Here is a 17,411-nt window from a genome sequence, read left to right on the forward strand (position 1 = left end):
CGATTTGGCAGCTCTTTCGCGTTCTTCTACACTCACAGGTTTGCCAGGATGATTTTGCTTTGAGTTCAGCCTCTTGATTCTTGCAATGACTTTCAGGAGTTTTGACCAGGAGGAGAATCGATTTAGACGGGTAAGAAAGTCTGACTCGGAAGCTTCAACCTTAGTTGTGAACGCCTGCATTGACCTGACCTCAAGATCACCGACAAGCAATTCAGGAGTGAGGCGAGACTCTGGATGTATTTCTTGTTCCCACAGGAACTTGGGTCCTGATAGCCAGTTTGTTGAGGAGATGTCCACTGCGTTTAGACCTCTCGACGCATGGTCAGCAGGGTTTTCTGTTGTGTCTATGTAGTGCCATTGGCTGGGGCTGGTGTGCTCTCTGATCATTTGCACACGATTGGCAACGAAGACATGGAACCTTCTTGCTTCATTACTGATATAAGCCAGGACAACTTGGGAGTCAGTCCAGAAGAATTCTGCATGGATCGGCATTTCAAGCTCGTTTCTCAGCATGACACTTGATCTTGCAGCGACCACTGCTGCCGAAAGTTCCAATCTTGGAATGCTTGTGAGTTTTGTAGGCGCAACTCTAGCCTTTGCCATCACAAGGCTGCAGTGAACTTCACCATCTTCATTTTTGCTTCTCAGATAGGAACACGAGCCATATCCTATATTGCTGGCATCGGAAAAGTGGTGCAGTTCCCTTGTGACAGTTTTGCAGAAGCCTTGTGGTTGGTAGCATCTCGGTATTGAGACTTCCTTCAGCCTTTGTAGGTCGCTCCTCCAACTCTCCCACCGTCGACTTAAGTCTTCAGGAAGTGGGTCATCCCAGTCAATGCCTCGACGACACAGTTCCTGGAGGATGCACTTTCCAGTTAAGATAAACAGAGCCACGAATCCGACTGGATCGTACAAAGAAGCAATGACGGATAGGATTCCACGACGTGTGGATGGCCTGGGTTGTGGGTTTACATTAAAGCTGAAGGTGTCGTGTTCAAGGGACCAATGGACACCAAGAGCACGTTCTGCTGGAGCTGCATTTAGGTCCAGATTTAGGGGTTCAGATGTGACTGCTCTCTCAGTTGGGTCCACAGAGTCCAGAACTGATCTTTCGTTTGAGTTGAACTTGTGTAGACGCAAACCTCCTTTCTTGCACAACTCTTGTGCTTCAGCAATTAACTCCTTTGCTTCTTCTACGGAGGGGACGCTGATAAGCCCATCATCGACGTAGAAGTTCTTTTCAACAAAGGCTGATGCTGATGGATAATCTTCCTTGTGTTGACGTGCCAAGTACTTCAGGCCAAAGTTGGCACATCCGGGTGACGAAGCGGCACCAAATAGGTGGACAGCCATTTGATACTCTTGAGGTTCTGCTTTGAGGTTTCCATCCTCCCACCAGAGAAACCGTAAGTAGTTCCGTAATTCAGGAGAAACGTAAAACTGATGGAACATTTTCTCGATGTCGCATATGATGGCTACAGCCTCTTTCCTGAAACGACAGAGCACTCCAAGGAGAGAGTTGATCAGGTCAGGACCTGTTAGCAATGTATCATTTAGTGAGACACCACGGAACTTCGCTGAACAGTCAAAGACGACCCTTAGCTTCTCTGGCTTCTTGGGGTGGAACACCCCATGGTGTGGTATGTACCACGTAGTCTGCTGTTCTGTCGCAGGAGAGGCTGGCTCTGCGTCGCCTTTCTTTATCATATCCTTCATGAAGGCTTTGTACTGTTCTTCATACCGCTCGTTATTTTTCAATCTTTTCTTTAGGTGCTGCAGTCGATCTGTTGCCAGCTTCTTGTTGTCTGGTAGCAGAGGTGGCTCTGTGCTCTTGAAAGGAAGGGGCATTTAATAGTGTCCATCTTTCCTTTGAGTTATGTTGTCACTCAGGAGCTGAATGAAGCGAACGTCGTCTTGTGACACATACTTGTCTTTATCTGCATACTTCCTTTCATTGAAGTCTGATTCCAAGACCTTCAGCACGTCATTGGTTGATGGCGCTGGTATTTCCTTCACTGTCACTCGATGGACGAACCTCTGGTTTCCCTGGCGATCCAGATGTGGATTGGATGAGCCTACGATGCTCCAGCCGAGTTCCGTTCTCTGGGCGAATGGATCATTTTCGCCTCCTATGACGACTTCCTGGGGGGCTAGCGCCAACGGGCAATCATTTCCAATTAACAGTTCCACCTCACAGTCCTTCAGCAGTGGAAGTCTGTTTGCTAGATGCTTTAGATGAGGCCAGAGCAGCGCTGTTTCGGAAGTCGGAATGTAGGACTTGTCGACCGGGATGAAACCACGAGTATAGGCTTGGCGCAGCTGAATCTGTTTTCCAGACTGTAGTCCTCGAACTTGTAGACTGCAGACACTTTTGCTTGCTATGGGTGTGTCAACAGCTGTCATGGTGCTCAGTTTAAGCTGTACTGGTTTTGTCTCCACGTTCAGCTCTTCGAGTAGGTCTTCCAAGACGAATGTCGAATCACTCTGCGTGTCTAGAAGAGCGTACGTTATAACTTCTTTCTGTGGTTCATTTGCAGATGACATGAAAACAGGAACGATGCTTGATGTGGCAAAGACGCGCTGCGTCACTGCATGGGACGTCACTTTGATTTCTTCCTGACTAACGTCTTTATCTGTGGAAGTGGACTGTTTCTCTTTTGCTTCCACAGATCGGTTCTCTCTCTCTTCATGTAGACAGGTGGGGTGACGTCTGCTGCATATGACACAAGTGTGTCGCGTTTTGCAATCCTTACTGTTATGTCCCTTTCTCAAACATCCGTAGCACAAATTGTTTTCCCGTATGAAGGCTTTCTTATCTTCCAGAGATTTTGCTGCAAATGTAGGGCACTTTACGACGCCGTGCATCTCATCTTTGCAGATAGGACAAGGTGGCTTCGACTTGGTGCTGAACACTTTCTCGACATTTTCTGTGGGATTGTTTCTTTTAGTGTTTGTGTGAAATGCTCTAGGTCTCTTGGGCTGCCTGTCATCTGTGGCCTTGATCAGAAGTGGAGAGGCGACAGGGTTACACGCTATCCGAGCCTCCTTCTGGATGAACCTTGTGAAACAGGAAAAGCTTGGGTAATCCCCGGATTCGTCCAACCTTTCCGTGACGACTCTGCTCCATCTTCGTGTGATCCAGTCAGGTAATTTCTTCAGCAGCTTGTGGTTCTCTTCACAGTCATCCAAGATGGCCAATCCTTTCACATGAGGCATCGCTTCAACGCATCCTTGCAGGAAGTCAGCAAACTCTCGAAGTGCAGCAGGATCACTGGTACCAACCTTGGGCCACTTCATGAGCTTGTCTCTAAAAGCCTTTTGCACAATGAAGTGGTTTCCGTACCTTTCTTCCAGGACCTTTAAGGCCCCATGATATGCTTCTTCTGAGTTTCTATAGAAGAATCCCTCTACAGCTTTACGTGCTTCTCCACTCAGATAGTTTTTTAAGTAAAACATTTTTTCATGAGTGGGGAGAGGCTGATGGTCTATGAGGGCCATGAAGGACATCTTCCAGTCTACATACTTTAGGGCTTCGCCAGAGAACTTTGGTGGCTCAGGAGCAGGCAGGCGATTCATACTGAGTGAGTTAATCAGAGCTTGAGTAAGGCTATCTTTCTCATGAGATGCTAGCGCTTTGGCGTGCGCTTGTGGAGGCTGGTATGCGTTGGCCATTGGATTAAGCTGGCTTTTGGATTCAACTGTGAGATCAGTCTCTTTTAGACAGTCTCTGAAGTCATGTTCAAAGCTCTCGTATGCGTTTACTCTCGCCTCTGCTATTCTTACTTCTGACTCTGCTTGAATTTGCTGTAGTCTTTTCTTTTCCTGACGCATATTTGCCTCTATCCTTTTAAGAGCTACTTGCCTTTCATCTTCTAACCTTTTGAGAACTAGCTGCTTCTCTTCTTCTAACTTGCTAAGAACTTCTTCTTGAGCTTGTATTTGATATACTGCTTTAGCCTTTTCTTGTTGCGCTGCGAGTTCTGCTCCTGCATCTAGATGTTTGCTTGAGCCCTGGGAGTGGATGGAATTTTCTGCCAGAGAGAGTACAGTATCTGTCTTTGTGTGTCCGAAGATAGATCCATACTCATCCTTCTTAAGTGCCATCCTCACTCGTAGTTTCTCAAGTTCTGGATTGAAGACCTCATCTACAGTTTCAAGCCGCTTCTCTATTATTTCGCTGATCTCTGCAGTGAGTGCTATACAAGCATCCATTTTCGGTACAATGTCTGGTGTGGCATCATGGTTGCGCTGAATGGGCTCATAACATTCACTTACTGCACTGTGTCGACTTTGGATTCCTTCTCTGATGTTATTTAGTTCATCTTGAGAACAGAATGATTTTAGTGCGGTCCTAATCTCTCCTGCAACTTCTTTCCAGTGGCCATAAGCTTTCATGAATTCTTTCTTGTGTTTAATGGCTTCCTGCTTGTGCATCTCTAATCCCCTTTCTGTAAACGTTCTTTCACGTGAACTAGACCTGACTGGCTTTGGGTTATCCGTTTCCATCGGTGGATCATGTGTGCTAGCTACCTCCTCTCCATTAAGTGTCATTTTTGTTGAAGTTGTGTTGCGGTTTGGTTATCTTGAACTACTACACTACAGTTCAATTACTGAAATAGACTTAATATCAAACATGCACTGGGGCGATTATCATCAACAGAAAATGTAGGCTAACACACAAACAGCTTAGCAAAGAATGCTATCATACAGATTTACCCATGAAAGAATTTACATTTGACAGGTTCAATTTGTTCAATTTTTTTTTTTTTTTTAAGTTGCCTTTCTGTATCTTTAAATGCACCTTTCAAATGTACGATTAGCTTAGAGCATCTAATATACAGTACATTGTTCATAAAAGGTGACTTCAGTCCCCCACACAAACATCACTGTTCGTAATCAAAGATTAGTTGTTTGTTGTAGTTGTAGTTGTTGGAAGTTGGATGCAGCAATCAGCAAACAAAGAGGACCGATCTTGCCTGGGTGCCGGTTGAAGTGAGGGCGTTTGAACAGCAGGTGGCAGTCTTGTACACAAATGGCGGACGGCAATCCTTCTAACGTTGAGTTGAATTTTCACTCCACATCATGGACGAGTTTTCACTGTAGCATCCCTTCAACTTGGAATAAACAGGCTTGGGAGTGTTTCCAGACGGGTGTACTTTAATTCAGATGAGTGTGCATAGCACCAACACCAACATCAACACCGTGAAAACTAAAAAGGGAAATAACAAAGGCAATTTAGCCAGATACAAAATAATCCTTTGACAAATGCACTTTAGCATACATGGATAACAGCATAGCAGGCAACAGTCATTATATAAAATGAATTTTCATGAAATACAATTACAATGAACCACATACCTCGCTCCGCATATCAAAGGGTGCTATAAAGTGGTAATCCAGGGAAGTCCACCGCCATTAGCTTAATGTATTAAGTTGCTAGCTAGCTTCTCGTGTCTTCTATTAAACAGATGTGAGCACGAGCGCGGGCGATTAATCACGTGAGCGGATAACATGATGTCAAAATAAAAGTCACATAAAATCTAAGTAGGAAACAGGATCATCAAAATAAAAGAACACTGCTAGTGGTCATTTACAGTCACTTTGATCTCCAGCCATGTCCAGGGCTGATATGAAGGTCCAAGGTGATTCTATGTGGACGTTTCTCCAGGTTTCATGGCTCGGCATGACCTCCTCACGCACAAACGCATGAGGACCGTCACCGACTACTTCCTGGCTCCCTGATGGAAAGCTTCCGGATGCTTCTCTTTTAGAGGTGAATGCTTTTAATTTGTGTCGTCGGTGAGATGGATTTCTGAAGATGATTCAATGAGAGGACGATCGGGATCAATCTCTCTATGAATAAATGCTACTGACTGATTAATGCTCAAAACAAGCTCACATGGGACAGTATTACATATTATATTTGGACTTCCGTGACACTAATGCACACTTCATATGTATTTGTGTCGTATGTATGTATATAACAGAGTTTGGGTAACCTTCAATATTTATCTCCATAAGATATTTCTGGGCTTTTTAGGAGCAAAGAACAAGTTCCTGTTGTCATGCAGAAGGAAGTATTAGAATGTGACTCCAAAGCTGAAGTCATTTAGTGAGTGTTACACACTAAATGAAGACATGTCCAGGGGGCCACATGTGAATTGAGTAGATGCATCTGATTGTTAGTGTTCATCTATTTTCATTTCAGGATGTTGCATTAATGCTCATTCAGGTTTATCGTCAGCTTGATGTGGGAGCTATTATTTAGTTACTTATTCTTGAATATAGTTGGATTAATTGTTTGGGTAATTGGATCACTAATTGGCTGATGCTGTGCACACCTGGAGGTTACTTGGGGGCACAGCCAGGTGGGACCAGCATGCACCTGGGTGACTAATAGTGTTTAGCAGTGAGACAGTGAGACAGAGCACTGCATAGGAAGGCAGACAAGTTGTATCGTATGTGTTGTGGATCCTGTGGAATAAAGGCGAAACAAAGGAAAAGATCGGCCAGACAATCCGCTTTCTTACTGCGTGACAGAAAACAAAAACTAGGTGCAGCAGTGACCCTTTGATTCAAAGATGTGTTGGTAACAAGGACAAATGGCCACTACAATTAGCATGTTTAATAAAATAGTTGTAATATGAATCAAACACAATAGTCATTTATGTCATATAATTACTGTACACATGAACAGCCACAATGTAACGTTAAGACCTGAGCAGCACAGCATTTCTACCTCCCATGTGCTCAGAGTGAGTTACTTCCTCTGTGGGGAAACACTGTTAGATGATCAGCTGTTAACAGCCTCATATGGTTTGGAGGAGTAAGAACATGATGTAGAGTCAAAGGGAGAGAGAACAGTTTCATTTTCTCTTTAGTTCAACACTGATATACAGAGTGAAGGTAAAAGATACAACTTACATTTTAAAATCAGACTTTGTTGTGATTTCCATCATTGTGACCGTGGCACATGGAGTACAGAGGGTGTGCTGCAAACCGCAGGGTTGGTGGTTCAAATCCCAAGTCAAGACGGCCAAACCCCTAACTGCTCCCCAGGCGCCCTTATGTTGATTTGATCTAAGGAAGTTATTATTGCATCATGCTTTGAGTTAAGGTTACATCATCACTAGTTAACGTTTGAATGGTATTCAACGTTTAAACATATAAGGATTTAATTCCTGATCGATTATCATTACAGGCTTAGACTTTTACTTTCTTAATTGGCTTTTTAGTTTGAATTTAATTATGACTTTAGGGATTTTACCTTAAGATGATCGGGTTTTTGGGGTTTCCTCTTCTTTCTCCTGTGGAAGTGTTTACGCCGTATTGTATAAGTTTAATCTCAGGTTTCATTGAGTTGGACTTTTATTTTGAATTTGCTCAAGTCATAACTGGTTTGATTTTCTTGGAGCAGTTTGAGATTTTTTGGGATAATTTGACCTGTATTGATAGCGTTTTGACCTGTATTGTACTTATTACTTTGACTCAGCGTTTTCATTGACTGTCTCACTTTCAGATCCAGTAGTTTACTTTGCATTGCTGATTTCAGTTGTCAATCTGATTCTACATGTTTTGTAGGTTTCATTAGTTTAGACTTTACATCATTAGTCTCCTCATAGTCAGTGACACAATAGCTCCTGGGACAAAAGGGACAGCTCAGGGTTCTTTAGATACACCAGGTTGCATCATGGTTACTTTTACAAGGACCAGAGAGCAGATGAAGATCAGATGGAGCCCAAAGAAAGAGAAAGGGAGTGGAGGAGGATGAAGAGATGCTTGAGAAGATGGCAGAAGAATGGGTGGTTCCCAAGCAGGTCACCACCTGTGGGTGAAGACAGGCGCAAGGTGTGGAGGGAGACTGTAGCAGCAGGAAACCAAGCCACTACGGCTTATGTGGGAGCCGGCCGCTTAGATAAGTAAGAAGAGACGTGTCTGCACCAAGCGGCTGCTCGCCTACTGGAGGGCAGTCCACCCAAACACCCCCAAACCTGCTGTTGGACTGGCAGAAGAAGAAGCAGCAGATTGTGAGTCCGGTCAAGATGTCACCCCTCTCAGTGCAGACACCCATGCCCCCCCTCAGCTGTACCCAGAAATGACAGCAGCTGCACAGGAGAGGCCAGGTCCTTCCCGCCACATGCAGAGAAAAGGAGAACTTCAAACAGTCCCTTTGTGAAACCCAGCATCCAGAACAAGAACCTCTGTTCCATCTGAGAGGAGGAACGGGGGAAGTCGTGAGCGATGGAGAAGATGAGCCTGAGGGAAACAACAAAAGATGACATCGTCACATGAGGGTCACGAGAGCGTGGTGGTGGAAATAGAAGAGGAAGCAGGTAGCTGTGAACATGAACACCAGGGGGCCACAGAAGAGCTGTCCATCACATCAGGACTCCTGTCCATCAAACCACATGTGCAGAGAACCCATCCAAACCACGGCGAAGGAGGAGAAGCTGCTGTTGGAGGACGTCCTCCTCATAGACATTCTCAGATATCTGCAGCAGCAAAACAAAGACAGCGAGACAGGAGACGACTGCAGGTGAGAGACAAACAGCCCCAATACCCGTCCCCCCCAGAGGACAAATATCCAGCAGGTAGAGACCGTTCAATGGGTCTCCGGCAGACAATGTGGGGACAATAGAGGACATGGATGTTATATATGTGGACAGGAGGACCATTGGTGCAGAGAGTGTCCCAGGAGTTATGAAAGGGACATGCGACCAAACGCTCCACCACGGCTGTTCTATACAACGCAGCCCGGCAGAACCAGAGGACGGGTCCACCTCCCCCCCCCCCCCTCATACAACCCCCATAACAACTAACTGGTGACACACCGACGCCCACTGCTTCCCAACAGCCCAGATAAGCAGCCTTAGTCTCCCCAGTTTACGACTCACATTCCAGGTAGAAGGGACAATAGAGAGTACAGACTATTGAGAGTGTCAGAAAATAGATTTACAACCAGTACGAAACATTGATTTACTAATAGAGGGAAACTGTCAGTAACAATGAGACACGGTTGTGAAAGATTTAAATGAGGAATGAAGGTGATGAGAATTGTAGTACTTAGTGTCAGTTTTTTGTATTAATGTTTGTAGTTTTTTAGTCTCCTCCTAAACTCAGAGATGGGCTGTAAATTGTTGAGTGCTGCTATTGAGTGTAAAGTGCACGATACACTTGATACAGTATCTGGATGATGGAAGCAAACGTCTGATCAAAGGAACATTGATAGCAGCAGTACATGAAATAGGGAAACTTGTTAGACGGTCATCCTGTAATGGTACAACAAGTAGTACACACTGGAAGCGAATGGCGTAAACAAACAGATGGTCGTCCTTGTTTCAGCCCACTCAGCTCTCTTTCCCTTTCTCACTCCGTTGAGACTTGGTCGAAAGTCTTTCGGAGACCCTTTTTAAAATCCTGGATGGAATTTGTTCCGAGCAGTAAGAGTTTTTATACACACATGTGAAGGCCATCCTCAGTGGCAGGTGCAAATTATAATTAATAGACCAAAAAAGAAGAAACGCGGATATGAATACCAAACAAGATGTGAACCGTCTATGAGATCGAGTCGACCGCCCTCCCTTCTCAGGACACAGCTAGTGGTGTGAATCTTGTGGTCTGAAAGCGTTGTTGTGTGCTCACAAACCATGCGATCGTAGGCCGGCTCTTGATCTTGTAATCGGCGGCACATATTGGCCTCAGTGTCAATGAAGGCATGCAGCTCGCTCACTGGCCTTTTCAGGTAGTGCACTTCATTGGGGGCACGAGAAAGTGCCATATTCACGTTGTATCCTGTCGGAGGAGTCCAGAGCAGTGAAGCGCCAGCTCCGGGTCTCCGGTTGTTTCCGTGGTACATGGTGAATATCAATAAAAAGACTTGTGGAAAGCCTGTAAAAAGGCGTTTGATAGACGGTAAACGACTCAGTGTAGTCTTTAAAAAGACCGGTGGAAAGCCTGTAAAAAGGCTCAAATCCTGTAAAAAGGTTTTTGTTTTGATGGTAAATGACTGACTGAATGTGGTCTGTGAAAAAGGGTGTTGAATCTTTCAAAAGGCTACTTAACTCTGTAACGGACAGATGTCGCTGATAAATTCTCTGGAGAAAATATCTGAACTGCTCCCTCTGAACTCAGTAAGACAATGAACAGAAACATCTGATTCCGTTTGCAAATATTCTGATTCCGTATGCAAATGAATGTTGGAATAATACACACTCATGTGGGGCGAGCATTCCGTCACCATGGAGACGGGGTACAAACACGGCGCACAGTAAAATATGTATATATATACACATCTCATAAGCAGCACGTTCAACAACGTCTCTAAAATTTCAGCCAATAACAGAGACTTTAATACAAGACATTGAAGACATTGTTCTGTATCACTATTGGTCAGAAAGTAACCTGTATTTAATTTGCCTACCTGAAACCCTTTGATGCTCACCTCAGAGTTCAGGGCCGCCGTGATAGAGAGGGGGAGCTGCTGCTGTTCGGCTGTGCAGGAACCACTTCCTGTTGACCTGCAGACCACCGAGCCGCCACGCTGGAACACAGAAACCTGAGAGGAAAACACACGTTTCATATAGAATATGACATAGGAAGTAACCCTCGCTGTGTGAATTGAGACTTTAACACTAACTGTGTCCAGAGTGACGGGCAGACCCAGAGTCCCGCCTCCTTTATGCGCCTTTGCAGTGAGGACGTCGTACCAAACCTAAAACACAAACAGCCCTTCATGTAACAGGCGCCATGAGGTGACTTGTGAGTCACTAGAAGACGTTTGTTACCTGCTGCTTGATTTACCTCACCAGATCCAGGAAGAAGGACTCGCACAGCTTGAACACGCGGCTTGGTTACAGGACTGGCCAGCAGTGCTCCACCTACATACAATCAAAGACAGTTAAGATCATAAAAGTGAGAACTTCACCCAGTAAAAAAAGGTATTTATCACCAATCATATACTGGTGGTCCACAGCGAAGGTGCTCTGTTCTCCTGGGAACTCCACCCAGAGAGGTCTGTGCGCGTTTGAATAAAACAAGCATTTCCATAAGCTCTTCTTAAAAAGTGGATCTACTGATGTTTTAATGACCAACTTAAAACATGACAAACATGGACCTCTAGTGTCAGAAAGCAGAAGGTAAAGTGGACAAACAGCCTGCAGTACTTCCACTGGGCAGCAGAGGGAGGCAGACGGAGGTGTGAGCCAGGTGGAACAGAGTGAACCAGTAAGGCAGCAAACAGGACCTGAGGGCACAAGAGGCAACACTCGGATCATTACACACTGAACCAAGAGGACTGTGCACGTCCACGCTGATATTTAACAAGGCCACCTCCTCTTTGTCCACCAAGACACATTTTGACGATTCGTCATGTTTATTGTTTTTTCACGCTAATTGAAAAAAGACCTAGGAGATGATATTCATTAAGGGAAAGCAGTCGTTCCTGGTGGATCCAAATGTCTGTGACTCATTTGACTGAAACAGTCAGAGAAGCTCTGTGGGATCGCAGTGCGGATGGCGGCGGTGACTTTCTCCCCAAACAGCTTCGTCCCCTTTGCAGAGTGACCTCTGAAGAACGGCTGCAGGGCGGCCGCCTGCTTCCAGCGCGGCAGCATCTCCGGCTCCGGGTCACGTTGCACGCCAGGTGAGGCATCGGCCCAAGACCAGCGCCCCCCTCAGGCCGCAAAGAGAGAGCACTTTGCTGTGTTACCTCGACAATATCGCATGTAGAATCGTCAGGGTTTATTGTATATTCTTTCCTGCCTGATTAGGCTCTCGCCTCACAAGAAGAGAATGTATTTACTTGTTTATATCCTCTTTGTTGATCTGTCCTCATCGGTCTCCGGCTTAGATGAATGAACCTGTGTTTAATGTCACATTGCTGCAGTTCCCTGAGACCACGTCTGCAGAAATGCAGATGTCACGGTGTATGTTCTTTGGGGTACAGGCAGGACACAGCAGGTTTGGTAGACGATCCTTTTATTTCGTTGCTTCAGTTGTCAACGCAGCGAGAGCTCCCGGCGTCTCGCTCGCTCTGCGGCTCTCTCCTCCTGATCGCCCTTACTGCATTTTAAAACCAGACCAACGCCATCAAAACACATTCAGCTCAGCTGAGGCCGATTGCCTCCACCTGCCACGTTCCCTGAGCCCCTCCCCCTCTCTCCCCCCTCTGCAGACGAGCAAAAACCACGGCCACCACCACAGCAGAGTTCTGGAACGTTTTTATAAAGGGCCTAAAATGTCTGCAAGAGAGAGGCCTCAACCACTCAACAGTTTGACACCGGGACTGAACATTCCAGTCCAATGTTACAGCACCAAAGTCCCTCATTGGGAGCAACTCTACTTCCATTTGACCATTTTAGACATAAACTCTATTCAGTGAGGGAAACATTACCAGGCCAACAAGACCCCTCATAGATCTGCCCGTCTCTGTTCTTGATGAAGTGCCCCCCATCTCTGGCCTCATTAGACAAACACCAACCGGGGTCGATCTTGATGTGAGGATCGGTTATCACGACCAGCTGACAGAGAAGAAAAAAATGCACCATAATGATTCGTGACACCCAAAAACAAACAAGGCCGACAATGTACGCTAGAAACTCACCTTCCTCTTCCTCTCCTCCAGGTGGCGCTGCAGGTTGGCCGGTTGGGGGGAAAAGCGCGGCGTCCCAGGTGAAGTAACGCTTCCCCTCCGTGTGCTCGATATCCATCCACATAACGTCGCACGGGATGTCGTGGCGGTCGAATCCAGCGTCCACAGCCTTCACGTCAGCCTCTTCGTCGTAGATCCAGCGGCTCTGGTGGTACCCGAGAGGAAACAAAGGGGGCGGGGCTTGATATCCTGAGAGAGGGAGGAGAGACGAGTAGCCGTGACTTATGGATCATGTGAATATTGTCAACATGTGCAGAAACCAACTAAGAGGGGAAGTGATACAGAAAGCATCGCGTTCCTTCTCATTAATGTGTGTAATTTGCAACATACAAGACACAATAAACAGTAAACAACCTGATATCTGACGCTGCATCCTTATCATCCTTATCTAATCCTGTTGTGGGGGGTTTCTTTCCACATGCAAATAGTCCAATATATTGTGTGCTGCACACTGGTACTGGGTGAACAGCTGCTGTGGACCGGGCCCGAGCAGAACCACGCTGTCCATCACACCTCTTTCTGTCAGTCTGTGGCTCCATGCGCCTCGTCTTCAGTGGGGGAGTTTGGCCGTGCTTAGAGAGGGAGGGGTTTGTAAAGTGGTTAAATGTGCATTTCTATATGTTTTCCAACATAAATGTAGTAATAAACGGGTTTATTGGCTGTTTGCCAGCAGGAGGACAAAAAGCAGCAGCAAAGTCTGCAGGACGGATCAATCGTTCCCAGTCACACAAACGGGATGAACTACGCAGCTGAAAGAAGAAGCTCTCTGACCGAGGACCAGATACTGTATGAGAAGCACACAGGAACAATACTCGCCCGAGGAGCCGACACGCTGTGACCCACGTTAACAAGCGTCTCAGGCGTTCAGCCAGAACACCCAAAGTCCGGTCTGGTTTGTGGGCCACTAACAGCGGAACAGAGGCGTACGGGCCGAGGCGGCTGTACAAGTCGTACGCAAAGACATCCGGCTCATACAGCCGGTGAGGGTCCCCGTCACTGCCACGGCACATGAACTAAAGATCATCAAGGGATTGTGAAAATGAAACATGGATGTTCCTGCTCGTGTCGTCTGCTTGTAGTTCATGTGTGTACCTGGTGTCTCTGGGCTGAAGGCCGTCGGCGTGCTCTGGTACACGAGGCTGAACCCGTGGAGACAGAGGTCGGACCCGATGCTGCTGGGACCTGGAGACGGACAACACGTTCATTTATACTTTAACTAAATATAGAAGGTATTTTAGCGAAGATCATGCTGGTGTTCCTCTCCGGTCCGATGCATTAGACGAGTGAAGATCTGTGGGAACGAAACTGTAAATATCTACAAGGCACAAGAGGAGTTTCAGTATCCGCCTCCATCAGAGAGCAGTGCAGCGCTACTCACATGAAAGGAGGAAGAACTTCTTTGCAGCTACAGAGACTTTAAGACATTTTGTCTCTCAGGTTTCATGTATTTTATTTCTTGTTTAGAGCGATAAACGGTTACGTTCATGCATTGTATCATTTTCCTATGATTCAGGGACACTGGAGTAAGATGGACTGTTGCACATATGTTGCTTATTACTTTGAGCTGGTGTGATTGTGTCATATTTTCTGATCATGTCATTGTGAGGAGTTGTGTGTTGTGAGTCTTGCCGTGTTCGTCCTGTGATGTTGTATGTGGGATGAATGCAGCGTCACTTCTTCTTCTTCTTCTTCTTCTTATTACTTTGGCCACAACACAAATGTAGGATGGAGAAAAGTGCATCACTGGGTTTTTGGGCCACAGTGTGACGAGCTGTAAAGAAAACATTGATAGGTATGAAAGCCAAACGGTTGCCAGTCAGTACACACCTGAGCCAAAGAGCAACACCAACACTAAGTGTCCACTAGTGTCCTGTTCCAGTCAACCGGATGCTTTGTCCAGTATTCACTCTGCTTTTTGTTCTGTCTCTCTAGCTGCTAAATGCTCCACTTTGGTCCCCACGCAGTAATAAACGTTGTCTCTGGTGTGGGAACTTCTCAACTCTAAGATGCAAAAACCTGCTGCATTGATTCAGTGACATTCAGTGATTATTTATTTGCAGCTTAACTGTGGCTATTTTCATCAATAACTTGTGCATTATTCTGCCAGCAGATCAAATTTAGCATCTCCTGAAAATGAGAATGCAAAGGAAGTTGTAGCGTGTGTATAAAGGCTCAGTGTTCAATGTGGGGGGTTCAGGGTCCCTGCAGAGTCAGAATACAGCAGATGGACTCTACTACCCTTTCCACCACAGAGGGATGCTGCTGAGCCTTTGTTGTGGCTGTGCACTCGTGTCTTTCATCAGGACCTGACGTTTCATCATTCATCATTTTACCATAACATTTGTTGTCTTGGCCAAAGTCCGACAGTCTTGTGCATCATGATGTTCAGGGCAATGGGTCGACCACAGCAGGCAGTTGGATTTGAATCTTCTCATCTGCTGATGCAAAGATACTTAACTATCGAACATAACTATCGAAGAACTAAGAACGAAGAAGAAGAAGAACGAAGAAGTCAAAGAACTATCTTCACATGTTGTTGTTTTTATAAGCTAATATCCCCCACAACACGCTAGAGAGACGTTTTACAGCAGTCAATGAATATCTTTTTCCTAAAGTGGACATCATGGTTCTCCACAGCGTGTCCTCCGGCCTCAAACGTTGGAGCGTCTCCTGTCAAAACTGCAGCTCGCACTCATTCCAACACACTCCATATGGATTTCCTGCAGGAGGAAAAGACGACTTGTCAACAAGGCAAAAGTGATGGTGATCAGGATGCTCGGCCTGCGCTTAGTGCTCCTAATGGCCTTTGGCACGTTTCACTGCGCCCAAAGGAAAGCCACCAATCAGAGCCTGGAGTCTCCAACACAGCTGTCAATCACTGCCAGTGACACGTTGACAATCAAACCGTCTGATCTAAACGTCCTATGAGCTGTTTCAGAGGCATGTTTCAGCTACTGATGAGCAGTAAAACATGTTGGGACAGAAAGCAGTCGAGCCAGGACGTGTCTCCTTGTGGACGTGTAGATTATGTCTCGTGTTCTACAGTCAAGAGACAGTGAGACGTTTCATCGAAGTCACTAAATGTTGCTTTAAAGCCGTCATCACAAAGACATAGTTTCACTTTGTGTGTTTGTCTTGAAGGACACGCTACATCCAGACGGAGGAAGATGAAGCAGGTAAACGGCTACAAATAGAACACAATGAAGCTGAGTAACACACACACACTGAAACACAGAGCATCTCACCAATGGTGAAGCTGAAGCGTCCGTGCAGAAAGTAGCACTGCCGCCCTTTTTAAACGCCTGCTTGTTGGACGTTGGTCGTGTCGTTGGGCTCCTGATGTGCACGGTGTCCCTCAGTGGGTGAGGGGGGGCCGTTCTCTCTGCGCTGCTGTGGACGGGTGTTCAGGGTCAACGCCGCCCTTTTCCTCTTTGCTCTTCGCCCCTCGAGGCTCCAACAACTCTGATCTGCTCCATTGAGACACTTTCATGTCTGATATTTATATTTACTGTGAATTAGTTTCCTCTGCTGCTCCGTCACACACAGCGTTTCTATTTGAAATGAGAAGCAAACTAAAGCGTGATAGTTAAACACCCGACAGTCAAGAAGCGTATTCAAATGTTTCAGAGCAGCTGACGTCATCGAGGCAGCTGCTGTCCCATGAAATGAGCGTCCTCTGTTGTCCCCGTGAGTCAGGACCCCCGAGTCTGTTCTCCCCAGAACGCAAGTCCGTCCTCTGCGTCCCATCGTTGAGAAAGGGCCCCACGTTGGGAGGTTAATACGAGCAGCGTGGAGATCAGGACCTTCAGCTGCTTCCACGTGTCGTCCAGTCAACAGGGGACACGAGGACAGAGGTCCCTCATGATGCAGCTGTGGACAGTCTTCTCGTATGTTTCTGTTGCTGCTTATTACCCGTCCATGACCAGCCGTTCTCCTGAAGCTTCCCCTGGACCGAGGCGGTAATGGAACCACTGAGCTCCACCACCGGGGCTCCCTGAAGACCTTTACTGGTGCTCTGAGTTCTCTCCGTTCTTCCTGCTGCAGGAACGTCTCCGCGCCCCTCAGCTGCTGTTCATACAGCTGTCAATCATGTTGAATGACACGTGAATGAAGGCGGCACGATGCAGCGCGCTGAGGCCATGCAGAGAAGCTCAAGTAGCGGTGAGCCTTGTAGTGACGTCATTGTCTTAACTCAGGTAGTGACGTGATGTCACCTGTCAATCACAGGTCAGTGGAGCCACGATAATGAAGTAACTGTTGTTCTTTGGTGACTAAAGAGCCTCTTCTTGTTCACAACAACGGGTTCAGTCATCGAGCAGCAGCACATGTGGGATTAGTTCACTTCCTGCTTGTAGTTCACTGAGAACGTCAGCGCCTCTGGACACGATGGACTAACATCTGGAGGGACAACGTCCCCTTGCTGGACATCAACACGAGTTCCCTCGTTGTCCTCTTACAGGACGTTGTCCCACACACGTCTCTGGTTTAGTTCAGTGTGTTGTGTTCTAGTGTCTTTTAAACACTTAAAACGCACTTATGTGACGTCACAGAACTAACCGGTGGCTCTGTGGGCCACAGCGCCCCCACGTGGGCAAACCAAGCAGCTGCTTATAAGCGCTCAGCCTGACGGTGACGTGTGCTGCAGAACTCTGTTCAGAAAGGGTTGAATTAAACAAACGCTGGTGCCTAACCGGCCCAAACATCACCACTAACATCAAGTAGAAGAGCCTTTGTGAACCACGCGGAGCTCATCTGTTATTCG

The 17,411-nt window shown here is 46.5% G+C and overlaps 1 protein-coding gene and 1 long non-coding RNA gene across 2 annotated transcripts in view; one reads left to right on the forward strand and one right to left on the reverse strand.

The window, feature by feature from the left end:
- Positions 1–17,411, forward strand: part of LOC144390308 (NLR family CARD domain-containing protein 3-like) — a 242,478-nt gene that overhangs the window by 11,582 nt on the left and 213,485 nt on the right. The window lies entirely within an intron of this gene.
- On the reverse strand, positions 5,136–5,590 carry LOC144390405 (uncharacterized). The gene is made up of 2 exons (XR_013454444.1): positions 5,359–5,590; positions 5,136–5,209 (listed from the first exon to the last, which is right to left on the reverse strand). It is a non-coding gene; the product is annotated as an uncharacterized LOC144390405 (long non-coding RNA).

The sequence above is a fragment of the Gasterosteus aculeatus genome, chromosome 21 (genome assembly GCF_964276395.1).
Source record: "Gasterosteus aculeatus chromosome 21, fGasAcu3.hap1.1, whole genome shotgun sequence".
Lineage (NCBI taxonomy): Eukaryota > Metazoa > Chordata > Actinopteri > Perciformes > Gasterosteidae > Gasterosteus > Gasterosteus aculeatus.